Raw genomic sequence first — 14,849 nt, 5'->3', positions numbered from 1 at the left:
AGTGTGATCATGTGATGTATCTGACCCCAGGAATGTGTCAATAAAGTTTCCCCTTCCTGGGACAATGAATTCACGGTGTTCTTATTTCAATTTCCAGGAGTGTACGTAGTCACGGACGTATATAAGGGGGGGGGGGGGGTCCAGGGGGTCCGGACCACTCCCCCCCCCCTTTCCTTAGTTTACGCAAAAGACGCCAATATTAAAAGAATACCCGCTTTTGAAACCCCGTGCCACAAAATAGTCGCGCATGGCCCTTGGTTGACGTAGTGACAAGCCATGGAGGAATGAGACTGCAAAAAATAGCTGTGACCTGCGGCGGGGTGTCTTCCCCCACTCTCATTATGTGTGAACGGAAGTGAGTGCAATCTTGCCAACCGTAGCGGAATACCGCTACGCGTATTGGGGTGTTTTCTGGCCTTCGTGGCGTAGCGGCGAAATTCTGAAATTGTTAAAAATGTAGCGGAATTCAACATTCTTTGGTGAAATGTAAAACCCTCGTAAATTTTCACTGCCAAGTACAAAACATGTAATATATGCACGGGAATGCAGATACCGAACAGTCTTTCTCCATGATGACAGACATTAAAACTAAAAGACTTATTAAGCTACTCGCAGAAACGTTAAGTGACTTGTTGAAAGTATGACTAGACATCCAAAACAAGAACCGTTATTGATCATTATCATATCTCGTACACAGTTACGGAGGAACATTTCGGTAAGTTTGAAAAACGTATCAATTATTATCTGAGAACTGAAGGTGATCAAAATATAGCTGCATCAACAAATTCATACGTTTCACTGTGACTTTAATAAACATTGAAACGATTCACACAGAAAATGCTAAAAAAAAACCTTGTAAATTAATTCCTTACGCCTTAGCCAGTTCAGATTCCACATAAAGAGGAAAATTACCTGTCGCATCAAACTACAATTACTATATTAACAGAAACTATTTGAATGAAGCACGATATTCAGGTCCATCACTGGACACTGTCGTCCTAATCGTCGCTGATCGTTAAATGCCCCAGCTGCAGAGATATGGAATATATTTGTTTATAGCTTAAATTATTTATTTAGCCTGTATATCGTCAGGAATTATGTAGACGTTATCATAAATTACATTTGAAACTGTAGTGGAATTTGGATGTGCTCGTAGCGGAATTAACTTATTTTTGGCTGGCAACACTTAAGCAACCAATCCAGTGTGTTCTGTCGCTTTCCCTTGGGCAGTCACAATTAGAGTGACGGAAATTTTGGGCGTCGTGTGTTAAGTCAGCTTAAACTGTGCGTGCGTGTGTTTAGTTGTTAAAAGAGTCGTGTTTAAAAAAAAACTATGAAACGCACAAGCTTTTTACTTTGAACACAACAGTGATAAACTGACTAGCTTGGATTACTTGACCAAACTGTGCTATGAGATAAAATCGTTAAGACAAGAATGACAATGCAGAATAATTTGATTTCATTATCGCCTCTTTCTCTATTCTCAATTAACGTTAACTTAAAAGCCGACAGCATTCTGGCAATAATAACTTTTCAAAACTCGATTCCAGTGTGATAGTGTTGGACCCCCCCCCCTCACCCCCTCACCACCCCATGCAAAAGCTGTAGGTACGTTCCTGTACGTAGTTAACTTAGAATACAAGCCACGGTGCAATTTGGCTTTATTCACATGCTAAAATTATAGTAGAGGTGAAAGTTTTGTTATATGCCAGAAGGTATCCTTCTTCCGAAAGGTGTCGAGCTTCAAACCTTTGGATAAGCAGTCTGACATTTACTCACGCGCTTTTCTTTATACAGTCAATTACAGAAGAAGCTATTTTTAAAGAATATGGTTTTCTTGCGACAATGTAAAATGACACAACCATGTTTCATTAATACTTGTGTTACGTTGTTCAGTAACTAAAAGCTTTGGAAGAGTTCTGCCTTTCCAACGTCAAGTTCTATGACTATCACGTTAAGCTTATCCGCTGTTACCACACAACGGAAGCTCTGCAGAGCTTAAGCGCATCCGATTATTGGCAACGCTATCAGTGATAAGAAAATACCTTGATAAAAATCTACACAGCAACTGACGCACTTCGTCGTCCCTATACATGCATTCAGACGCGATAAGCGTTCCACCGGCATCTGCATCACCATATATAGAGTAGTTTCCTCCTGCCGGTCTGTCAGTCCCACTTTACGTTCGTCAGAGCTTGTGTTCTGCCTGCCCTACAGATTGGTGTCTCTGCTGGAATGATTTAAGCTATTCTGATTTTGGGAACCTCCGAATCGCAGTTAGAGCAATTCCCATCCGGTTGTACTAATCCAGATACTCCATAGTTTCTCTAAATGACTTCGGACGGAGTCAGGATGGTTCCTTCAACCACTTCAAAAGTAATGCCATCTGTGGCTGAGCTAGTGCTGCGTCTCGATGCCCAAAGTGTGCCACACTCGGTTCAGGGCTATTCTACGAGGGTACTGCTCAGCTGGCAACGTAAGTGCTGACAGATGTATGTACTATCAGAAACATTTCTGTAGCCAGTTTCGAGGGGATGTTCTCCCCTGGCTGACTACTCACAACTGTAAAGGCGAGAAAAACTCCCGTATTCACATCGAGACTCCATTATAATACTACGCTGGTGTATAAGTTCGTAGCGTTTTTCCATAAGTTTAATAAACACAACAGATACACATAACAGAGACTTTAGTCATCAATAATACGAGTATATTTTCCTTCACTAATTACACAGTATGGCAACGGCCTTGCCGCAGTGATTACACCGGTTCCCGTGAGATCACCGAAGTTAAGCGCTGTCGGGCGTGGTCGGCACTTGGATGGGTGCCCATCCAGGCTGCCATGCGCTGTTGCCATTTTTCGGGGTGCACTCAGCCTCGTGATACCAATTGAGAAGCTACTCGACCGAATAGTAGGGTCTTCTGTCAAGAATACCATCATAACGGCCGGGAGAGCGGTATGCTGACCCCACGCCCCTCCTATTTGCATCCTCCCCTGAGGATGACACGGCGATCGGATGGCCCTTGTAGGCCACTCGTTGCCTGAAGACGGAGTGCTAATTACACAGTATGCCAACACTGAGGCAACAATTTGATTCCGCGACTGTAGAAATCACTCATCGAGCCATGTTCGGAGCACATTTTCATGCGAAAAGGACGTTCCTTGAAGGTTGTTCGATAGAGAACGGAAAAGGTGAAAATCTGAGGGCGCGAGATCAGATGAATAAGATGGGTGCGGAATGACTTCCCAACCCAACTCCTGTGTAGTGTTTCTTGTCAGCGTAGCAGAATGTAGACGGAAGTTATCGCGGAGCAGCATCACTTCGCGCAGTCTTCCTGGTCTTTTTTCTCGGAGTGCGTCTGCAACACGCATCAGTTGTTGACAATAAATATCAGCAGCGATGTTTGCACCTTGGGAAAACAGTTCGCAGTACACCACACAGTCAGTCCGCAGCTCGTGATCGTGCGGTAGCGTTCTCGCTTCCCGCGCCCGGGTTCCCGGGTTCGATTCCCGGCGGGGTCAGGGATTTTCTCTGCCTCGTGATGACTGGGTGTTGTGTGATGTCCTTAGGTTAGTTAGGTTTAAGTAGTTCTAAGTTCTAGGGGACTGATGACCATAGATGTTAAGTCCCATAGTGCTCAGAGCCATTTGAACCATTTGAACACCACACAGTCGCTGTTCCACCAGATGTGTAACATTATCTTTTGTGGATGCACACAGGGAATTACTGCTTTGTTTGGGCTCAAACATGACCTTTTTTTCCCCTTATGTTAGCTTAAAGACGTCATTTTCCGTCACCAACAACGATGCAGGATAGGAACCGTCGAGGCCTTTCACGAGCCAACTGATGAAGATCAAGCAGAGATGCACGCTGATTTCTGCGATTTTGATTTAGATCATGCGGTACCAATATAACCCATTTTTGAATCTCACCCATTTCATGAAAATTCCACACGATGGGAGAATGATCACAGCTCATCACACTTGCCAGTTCACGATTACACTGACGTCGATCATTGTTAATTAATTAAACGATCTTCATCAAAGGTCGATGAAGTGTCGGCAGAAGTGCCAACACCGTGTTGTTTGAGGAAGCCGAAATGCACGCTATAAGCTCACGCAGGCTGGCGTGAGGTCTGAAACAGGATACGTAATGAATGCTATAAAGAAAAGTACGTAGATTCTGGAATACTTAACTTTAATCCATAATTGGTGAACATTGGTCTTGTTACTGTACATGCTTCATTAGATACATAGCAAAGGAGAAATGGCGCCTTGCTAGGTCGTAGCAATTGACTTAGCTGAAGGCTATGCTACCTATCGTCTCGGCAAATGAGAGCGTAATTCTCAGTGAACCTTTCCTAGCAACGTCGGCTGTACAACTGGGGCGAGTGCTAATAAGTCTCTCTAGACCTGCCGTGTGGCGGCGCTCGGTCTGCAATTACCGACAGTGGCGACACGCGGGTCCGACGTATACTAATGGACCGCGGCCGATCTAAAAGCTACCACCAAGCAAGTGTGGTGTCTGGCGGTGACACCACAGTCGATGGTCCTCCTGAATGTGGAGAGTCGCTAATGTCAAAACGATTCCCCTCAAAACTGGAAAAGCATTTTCTTGCCGTGTTCTGTCCAGTGGCATTATATCCATACACGGTTGGCTGCCTCTGCTGCTGTAACCCCTCCACTGAACTCAAACAAAAGAATATGTCGCAAATGTTCCGATTTCTCCCATTGGCACTCCATTCTCGAGCGTCCACAGGTCCACTCACCGACTCCAAATGACAAAATATAAACTCAAACAGCAACAGTGAACCACAAATAAAAAATGACAATTGATAAATGAACCTATAGCAACCAGAATACCAACATGTTAAACGAACATGCTGAGAACTTATACCCCAACTTAATAGATGTACCGTCTGGCTGAGGCGAAACTGTCCGAAGATTCCGAAATTCCTTCAGCAACGTCGTAGAGCATCTTCTTTCCCATCCTTCTCCTTTAATTTGCACCCCTTCTGAAAAAAACCTCGATGTTGTAGAGATGGTAAACTCTAACCTTATTTTTCCGTATGTGTGTTCCAGCCGTTTATTTTGAGCACTATGTGTAGATGGAACATTCTAATATCCGAAACAGCTTGCCTTATTTATCAAACTTTACAGAAAGTGCGCTGCTATGTCAATTGTAGGTCGCTGTGAACATGAAGATATAGCTCTGCATGAATAACTTTCTATTCTTTGCCAGAAATTTGCAAGCTTTGGACGGACGAGGACGTCGAGCAACGGCAGGATATCGGCCTTTTACATCTCCGTCATGAAACTCAAGTTCTCTTGAACGTTGTTGAACCTTTTGCACTGCTTCTAGAGCATGACGTCAGATTGCGAACGATGATCTCGCTTTCTTTAGTACTCTCTCGTAGTCAAAATATTTTTACAGCTGTAGCAATCATTACCGGCTGTGACTAATTGAAGCTGCTTTCTTTACGTCTCTTCTCTTCTTGATTTTAGATGAAATTTAAAACTTAATTACAAAGCACGTAATCATAAACAATTTTGTAGATCTTGTATTATCACTTTTTGGGACGTTTTCCTTCGTTACGGTGCTTGAAGCTGCATTCAGCCCATACGAGTTGAGAGGCTGTTCTAACCACAAGTAAAGATCTATTGTTTTGGACCTCGTGTTGTTAACATGTATGGCACAGGATACTGTATGAAATAGGGCCTCCAGTCGAATTTCCACAGGAAGTGCTACCAGACACTTTGAACTACAGTGGCTACAAGTAGTGCTTTGATGCACTTTCAAGCAATCGTTTCACAACTGAAATTGTCGAACTGCTAGCTTTTGATGCTGGTGGTCGTATACGGCAGCCTTCTAAGCTCTCACCATCTTCCGTTTACCGAACACCGTCGATGACTCACTACGATTACTCACTACGAAGTCTCACTACGATGACTCACTACGAAGTCTGCCGCTAAGCACAGCGAGCTCGCGCGATGATAAAGATTACATCACATGGATACACATACGTGTTTAAAATGTGGAGCGGTGGGCATAATGCAGTGGGAATTCAGCACACTGTTGACAAACAGACTTGGGCGTGCCCGACGGGGTGACCGGTGGTGGGTGTGGGGGACAGGGGGATAGTATTGGAAGGGGGCGTGTGAACAGCCGCCTTCAGCCTCCCTCCCGTCCTAGTGAAAGAAATGATCTTCACAAACCGAACTCAAACCTTCTTCTGCCACACAGATAGCAGACAGACGTAACAGTTCAGTATCCGACCTCGCAGTTCAGATGATAAGGTTGATGAAAGGTTCAAAGAAAACTTGACTTTGATTTCAAACACATACCCGACTCATACCATAATAGTTGATGGTGACTTTCAATTACCCTCGATATGTTGGCGAAAATACATGTTTAGTTCAAACCGATTCAGGGATTAGTGAACACAAGATTGTCGTAGCGAGACTGAATATTGTAATCCCCAAATCCTCCAAAAATAAACGAAAAATATACCTATTCAAAAAATTAGATAAAAATTCACTTGACGCAAAATCCCCAAGATTGGCGATCTTTTACAGAAGCTCGAAATTTAGCGCGGACTTCAATGCGACATGCCTATAACAGTTTCCACAACGAAACTTTGTCTCGAAACCTGGCAGAAAATCCAAAGTGATTCTGGTCATATGTGAAATATGTTAGCGACAAGAAACAATCAATGTCTTCTCTGCACGATGTCAATGGAAATACTGTAGAAGACAGTATTGCGAAAGCAGGGTTACTAAACACAGCCTTCCGAAATGCCTTCACAAAAGAAGACGAAGTAAATATTCCAGATTTCGAATCGAGAACAGATGCCGACATGAATAACGTAGAAGTAAATATCCTCGGAGTAGTGAAGCAACTTAATTCACTTAATAAAAGCAAGTATTCTGGTCCAGACTGTATACCAATTAGGTTCCTTTTGGAGTATGCTGATGCATTAGCTCCATGCTTAACAATCATATACAACCGTTCGCTCAACGACAAATCCGTATCCAAAGACTGGAAAGTTGCACAGGTCACACCAATATTCAAGAAAGGTAGTAGCAGTAATCCACTAAATTACAGGCCCATTTCGTTAACGGCGATATGCAGCAGGATTTTAGAACATATATTGTGTTCCAACCTAATGAATTAACTCGAAGAAAACGGTCTATTGACACACAGTCAACATGGGTTTAGAAAACATCGTTCTTGTGAAACACAACTAGCTCTTTATTCACATGATGTGCTGTGTGCTATTGACAAGGGATTTCAGATCAATTCCGGATTTCTGGATTTCCGGAAGGCTTTGGACACTGTACCACACAAGCGGCTCTTAGTGAAATTGCGAATTTTGTGACTGGCTCTGTGATTTCCTGTCAGACAGGTCACAGTTCGTTTTAATTAACGGAAAGTCATCGAGTAAAACAGAAGTGATTTCTGGCGTTCCCCAAGGTAGTGTTATAGACTATTTGCCCTTCCTTATCTATATAAACGATTTGGGAGACAATCTGAGCAGCCGTCTTCGAATGTTTGCAGATGCCGTTGTCGTTTATCAACTAATAAAGTCATCAGAAGATCAAAACAAACTGAAAAACGGTTTAGAAGAAATATCTGAATGGTGCGAAAAGTGACAGTTGATCCTGAATAACGAAAAGTGTGAGGTCATCCACATGAGTGCTAAAAGGAACTCGTTAAACTTCAGTTACACGATATATCAGTCTAATCTAAAAGCCGTAAATTCAACCAGATACCTAGGTATTACAGTTACAAACAACTTAAATTGGAAGGAACACATAGAAAATGTTGTGGGGAAGGCTAACCAAAGACGGCGTTTTATTGGCAGAGCACTTAGAGAATGTAACAGACCTACTAAGGAGACTGCCTACACTACGCTTGTCCGTCCTCTTTTAGAATACTGCTGCGCGGTGTGGGATCCTTACCAGATAGGACTTGAAGAGTACATCGAAAAAGTTCGAAGAAAGGCAGCACGTTCTGTATTATGGCGAAATATGGGACAGAGTGTCACAGAAATGATACAGGATTTGGGCTGGAAATCATGAAAAGAAAGGCGTTTTTCGTTGCGACGGAATCTTCTCACGAAATTCCAATCACCAACTTTCTCCTCCAAATGTGAAAACATTTTGTTGACACCGACCTACATAGGGAGGAACGATCACCACGATAAAATAAGGGAAATCAGAGCTCCTACAGAAAGATACAGGTGTTCATTCTTTCCGCGCGCTATACGAGACTGCAATAATAGTAAATTGTGAAGGTGGTTCGATGAACCCTCTGCCAGGCACTTAAATGTTATTTACAGAATATCCATCTAGATCTAGACGTAGATGTATGAGTCTGAAGAAATACAGTACATGTAATGCATACTGACCAATACCATGTGTATTCAGATTCATTTGTCGTGAAATCTCAAAACTACGTGAGCAATGCCTCCGAATTTTTATGCGAAAACTCTTAAGGTTTTTTAAATGAAACTAACGTTATTAAATTTCTGCATGTTTCCCCTTCATGCCTTCATGTCTATTTCTCAACATAATCACTCTGGAGACGAGCACATTTCTCCCAGTGAGACACCAGTTTGTTGATGTCGTCACTGTAGAATGTTTGGCTTTGTTGAGGGAACCACTGCGTCACGTATGCATGTATCGCTTCATCACTATCAAAGTGAAATCAGCAAAAGTGTCCTTTAATTTCTGGAAATAGATGGACATCAGATGTGGCCAAGTCGGGACTGTATGGAGGATGATCGATGATAGTGAACCCATGCCGTCGAATTGTTGCAGATGTCTCAGTGCTCGTCTGTGGTCTGGCATTATCAGCTGAGGGAGAGGGTGATGGATATGTGGACAAACTCTTCGAATTCATGCTTTCAGTTTACTGAGAATCTCACAGTACGTTGCAGAATTTATGATGGTGTGTTCAGGCATGAACTACAAATGCAGCACACCTTGAAAATCCCTGACCATGACTTTACTTACTGATGGCATGGTCTTGAAGTTTTTGGCGTTGGCGATCCATTATGGCAGATGCTCTCTTGTTTTCGGGGTCAAAATGGTGAACCCAGCTTTCATATTCTGTCACAATGTTGTCAAGAAATCCATCACCCTCGCGGTAAAAACGCAAAAAAAATTGTTGTCAGATATCTGTTTCACCTCAGGAATGAGCATTCTAGTCACAACAGTGTACACTGTTTTCTGTACCACAGATCTGCAATGATGGCTTCTACACGCTCTCGTGGTACACCACTCTCATCTGAGAGCTGTGTCTGTGTTATCTGACGATTTTCTATGACAGAGTCCAACAATCCAATTCTGATGAGTCTCATTGGTTGTCATACATGGTCGTCCACTCCCAGAGGCAAAGTTAGCGTCACCGCACTCTGCATTGTTCCCAAATTTATTGAAGATGGCGGTGACAGATGAGGCAATGTTGCAACGACGTCATGGCGGGAAGTTCAAATGTTGGCAGGAAAATAGGTCAGCTGGGCTACCTAAACCCCCTCCTCTCCCCTCTCCCCTTCTTCTCCCCTCCCCTTCTTCTCGCCTCCCCTTCTTCTCCCCTCCCTTCCTCTATCTGCCTATCTGGGAATTGGTGGGAAAAGGACACAGTGTGTGCTGGGCTGCCAGATAGAATGTATGTAAGATTTTATTTTGTATGCATTGTTTATTTAAGCAATTTGAAGTGTCATAGACAGTAGTTCCATCCAGTGTGTTCACCATAAGGTCTGGAGTCCAACTGACCTAATTCACAGCACCACCACCAGAGGGCGCTGTCCTCCCTCCCCTCTCCCCTCCCGTGACTTAATCCAAGATGCTGTTTTTAAGATTCTTCACTCCTTTATATTTCAGTGTCATCTTTCGTTCTTCAACTAATCGAAAATCAGTATTAGTTTAGGATATCTATCTGGTGTCCACATGCTTAGCTGGGTGGTAACATACTTGCCTCCCATGCAAGCGGGCCTGGGTTCGATTCCCAGCCAGGTTGGAGATCTTTTCTGCTCGTGGACTGGATGTTGTGTTGTCCTCATCATCATTTCATCCTCATCACTGGTACACATGTTGCCCAATGTGGTGTTGACTGAAATACGAATTTCACTTGGTCGCTGAACTTCCTCAGATTGAGCCTCCTGGACAACAATGCCATATGCTCATTTCATTTTATTTCTATCTGGTAAAATAATCTTAAACACATTATGAAGGTCCTACAAATTTTTTCTCCATATACAGGGTGATTCAAAAAGAATACCACAACTTTAGGAATGTAAAACTCTGCAACGACAAAAGGCAGAGCTAAGCACTATCTGTCGGCGAATTAAGGGAGCTATAAAGTTTCATTTAGTTGTACATTTGTTCGCTTGAGGCGCTGTTGACTAGGCGTCAGCGTCAGTTGATGCTAAGATGGCGACCGCTCAACAGAAAGCTTTTTGTGTTATTGAGTACGGCAGAAGTGAATCGACGACAGTTGTTCAGCGTGCATTTCGAACGAAGTATGGTGTTAAACCTCCTGATAGGTGGTGTATTAAACGTTGGTATAAACAGTTTACAGAGGATGGGTGTTTGTGCAAAGGGAAAAGTTCTGGACGGCCGAGAACGAGTGATGAAAATGTAGCACGCATCCAGCAAGCATTTGTTCGCAGCCCAGGAAAATCGACTCGCAGAGCTAGCAGAGAGCTGCAAATTCCACAATCAACTGTATGGAGAGTCCTACGAAAAAGGTTAGTTATGAAACTTTATCGTCTGAAATTGGTTCAAGCACTGTCTGCAGCTGATAAGATTAAAAGAATCGATTTCTGTGATTTTATCCTTGCTCAAATGGAAACAGATGAATCTTTCGTTTCAAAGATTGTGTTTAGTGATGAAGCAACTTTCCACACTAACGGGAAAGTCAACCGTCACAATGTCTGTATATGGGGCACTGAGAATCCGCGGGAAACAACTCAGTATGAACGTGACTCGCCTAAGGTGAACGTTTTCTGTGCCATTTCAGCCAATAAAGTTTTTGGTCCCTTTTTCTTCGAAGGTGCTACTGTAACTGGACTACAGTATCTGGAGATGTTAGAGAATTGGCTGTTCCCTCAGCTCGAACAAGAAGCACAACAATTCATATTTCAGCAGGATGGAGCGCCACCACATTGGCACTTATCTGTCCATAACTACCTGAACGTCAACTACCCGAGGCGATGGATCGGCCGCCAGGCAGCCCGTGACAGAGCACTTCATCACTGGCCTCCAAGAAGCCCTGATCTTACCCCCTGCGATTTTTTCTTATGGGGGTATGTTAAGGATATGGTGTTTCGGCCACCTCTCCCAACCACCATTGATGATTTGAAACGAGAAATAACAGCAGCTATCCAAACTGTTACGCCTGATATGCTACAGAGAGTGTGGAACGAGTTGGAGTATCGGGTTGATATTGCTCGAGTGTCTGGAGGGGGCCAAATTGAACATCTCTGAACTTGTTTTTGAGTGAAAAAAACCTTTTTAAATACTCTTTGTAATGATGTATAACAGAAGGTTATATTATGTTTCTTTCATTAAATACACATTTTTAAAGTTGTGGTATTCTTTTTGAATCACCCTGTATAATATTTAAATATTCACATCCAGTATTATTACATATCTAACACACTCATTTTTTATCTCTTTTGAGGCACTTACAGTGTTGGGCTTCTTGATTAGAGTCTCCATTTATATAGAAAGACTTTTATTAATTTTTATGATTTGTAATGTCTGTATGGTAATGTATCTACTTCATTTTACAAAACTTTTTTTTATCATACTGTTTACTTCAACTGTATAGATTTCGTGTTTGTCACTTTGAATCATATTAACTTCTCTGTACTGTTCTCCACAGCAGTTAAGTCCCATAGTGCTCAGAGCCATTTGAACCATTTGTTCTGTTCTCTGTTATTAAACAAACTATGTTTGTAATCTTTTAAGCTTATTCTGTTTTTAATAATACAGTTTGTAAATCCTTTAGATTTTCCTTATTTTATCACCAACTTTATCAGTATACTGTTTTGCTGTTAAATCCCAAAATCATCCGTTCTTTTTCCATTACATCCATCTTTCGTTTTTCCTGAAACTTACTCATTAATTGTGGAATTCCCAGATATTATCCATTGGACAATCACTTGTATTAAAGTAATCAATCATGTATTTCATATCTTTATAAAAATCTTCAGTTTTAATATTGTTAATGTAACTGTCTGTATCTTTATAACACAACTCAGTATCTTATCCATATTTTGGTTTCATTATTCTATAGTGAAAATCATAGACCAGTTCTGTAGAAGAATCAAGTATACTCATACGAACACAGATGGGTTTATTGAATGCAGTTTTTGTTTCATTCATATGAATACCAACAAGATTTTCATTAAATGTAGTTGTTCAGTTGAAGTTTGATTTTGCTGTAAGTTTGTCACATTTTCTCCATTTGACACTAATTTTATATCCTCTCTGTTTCATATGTTTGCTGTCGTTTCTCCAAACACTGAATCATTCATTAATTTATAGAAATCTCCTTCAAAATCATTTTCGGCTTTAGTTCTCATATCCATATTTAAATCTATGTACTTCTTCATCCAATCTGATTGACTGAATTTTAAGATTCTACATATTTTTGTTATTTTCATTCTAAGTGACAGATACTGTTTAAGATTTCTATAATGAACATTTAGAGTAGTCAACAATTTGCTTACTTTAGTACCTAGTACAACTTTATTGTCAGGAGCTAAAGGTTATTCTTACTTTAAATCATGTAATTCTTTTGCATATTCAAAATATACTACAATAATACATCCAGTTTTAGCAGTATCTGTCATTTCACTTATTTTTGAACAGTCAAAATTATTCAGTTTATCCCACTCACATCCACCATATGGTAAATATTGACTCAGAGCATAACCATATAAATTATTTGCGTCATAATATGCTAAAAAATTCAGTGTCTTTTTAACATCATAATCTCTAATATATTTATTATTTGCTTTTTATATATTTTACAACTCTGTGATATTCCTCCTCTTATCCCCTGTTCAACCATGAAAATCATATCATAATCAAGTAATAAATCAAGTGCTTGCTTAGTCATTTTGACCATAGAATTCTAAGATAAATCAGGTGCAGTAACATACAAAGATAGATCAAGATCATAAGGTTTAATAGGAGTTTTTCTAAAATTTTCAAATACATCAGCCAATAACAATATATCAGTTTTAAGGTATAGATCATGATATTCACCAAGATTTTTAATATTAAATTTTTCTTAAGCACTGGCCAGTGTCGCCGTGTGGTTCTAGGCGCTACAGTCTGGGACCGTGTGACTGTTACGATCGCTGGTTCGAATCCTGCCTTGGGCATGGATGTGTGTGATTTCCTTAGGTTAGATAGGTTTAAGTAGTTCTAAGTTCTAGGGGATTGATGACCTCAGATGTTAAGTCCCATAGTGCTCAGAGCCATTTGAAACATTTTGACTTTTGTCACCTGAGTGTAAAGTATGTACACTCCTGGAAATTGAAATAAGAACACCATGAATTCATTGTCCCAGGAAGGGGAAACTTTATTGACACATTCCTGGGGTCAGATACATCACATGATCACACTGACAGAACCACAGGCACATAGACACAGGCAACAGAGCATGCACAATGTCGGCACTAGTACAGTGTATATCCACCTTTCGCAGCAATGCAGGCTGCTATTCTCCCATGGAGACGATCGTAGAGATGCTGGATGTAGTCCTGTGGAACGGCTTGCCATGCCATTTCCACCTGGCGCCTCACTTGGACCAGCGTTCGTGCCGGACGTGCAGACCACGTGAGACGACGCTTCATCCAGTCCCAAACATGCTCAATGGGGCACAGATCCGGAGATCTTGCTGGCCAGCGTAGTTGACTTACACCTTCTAGAGCACGTTGGGTGGCACGGGATACATGCGGACGTGCATTGTCCTGTTGGAACAGCAAGCTCCCTTGCCGGTCTAGGAATGGTAGAACGATGGGTTCGATGACGGTTTGGATGTACCATGCACTATTCAGTGTCCCCTCGACGATCACCAGTGGTGTACGGCCAGTGTAGGAGATCGCTCCCCACACCATGATGCCGGGTGTTGGCCCTGTGTGCCTCGGTCGTATGCAGTCCTGATTGTGGCGCTCACCTGCACGGCGCCAAACACGCATACGACCATCATTGGCACCAAGGCAGAAGCGACTCTCATCGCTGAAGACGACACGTCTCCATTCGTCCCTCCATTCACGCCTGTCGCAAAACCACTGGAGGCGGGCTGCACGATGTTGGGGCGTGAGCGGAAGACGGCCTAACGGTATGCGGGACCGTAGCCCAGCTTCATGGAGACGGTTGCGAATGGTCCTCGCCGATACCCCAGGAGCAACAGTGTCCCTAATTTGCTCGGAAGTGGCGGTGCGGTCCCCTACGGCACTGCGTAGGATCCTACGGTCTTGGCGTGCATCCGTGCGTCGCTGCGGTCCGGTCCCAGGTCGACGGGCACGTGCACCTTCCGCCGACCACTGGCGACAACATCGATGTACTGTGGAGACCTCACGCCCCACGTGTTGAGCAATTCGGCGGTACGTCCACCCGGCCTCCCGCATGCCCACTATACGCCCTCGCTCAAAGTCCGTCAACTGCACATACGGTTCACGTCCACGCTGTCGCGGCATGCTACCAGTGTTAAAGACTGCAATGGAGCTCCGTATGCCACGGCAAACTGGCTGACACTGACGGCGGCGGTGCACAAATGCTGCGCAGCTAGCGCCATTCGACGGCCAACACCGCGGTTCCTGTTGTG

The 14,849-nt window shown here is 42.7% G+C and overlaps 1 pseudogene; it reads left to right on the top strand.

Moving 5' to 3' along the window:
- Positions 1-2,735: 2,735 nt before the first annotated feature.
- LOC126250266 (5S ribosomal RNA) lies at positions 2,736-2,853 on the top strand (annotated as a pseudogene).
- The last annotated feature ends 11,996 nt before the right edge of the window (positions 2,854-14,849 follow it).

This window comes from Schistocerca nitens, chromosome 3 (assembly GCF_023898315.1).
Source record: "Schistocerca nitens isolate TAMUIC-IGC-003100 chromosome 3, iqSchNite1.1, whole genome shotgun sequence".
NCBI classification, from domain to species: Eukaryota; Metazoa; Arthropoda; class Insecta; order Orthoptera; family Acrididae; genus Schistocerca; species Schistocerca nitens.
The sequence above is the reverse complement of the archived record's forward strand: the minus strand, read 5'-3'. Positions and strand labels throughout refer to the sequence as shown.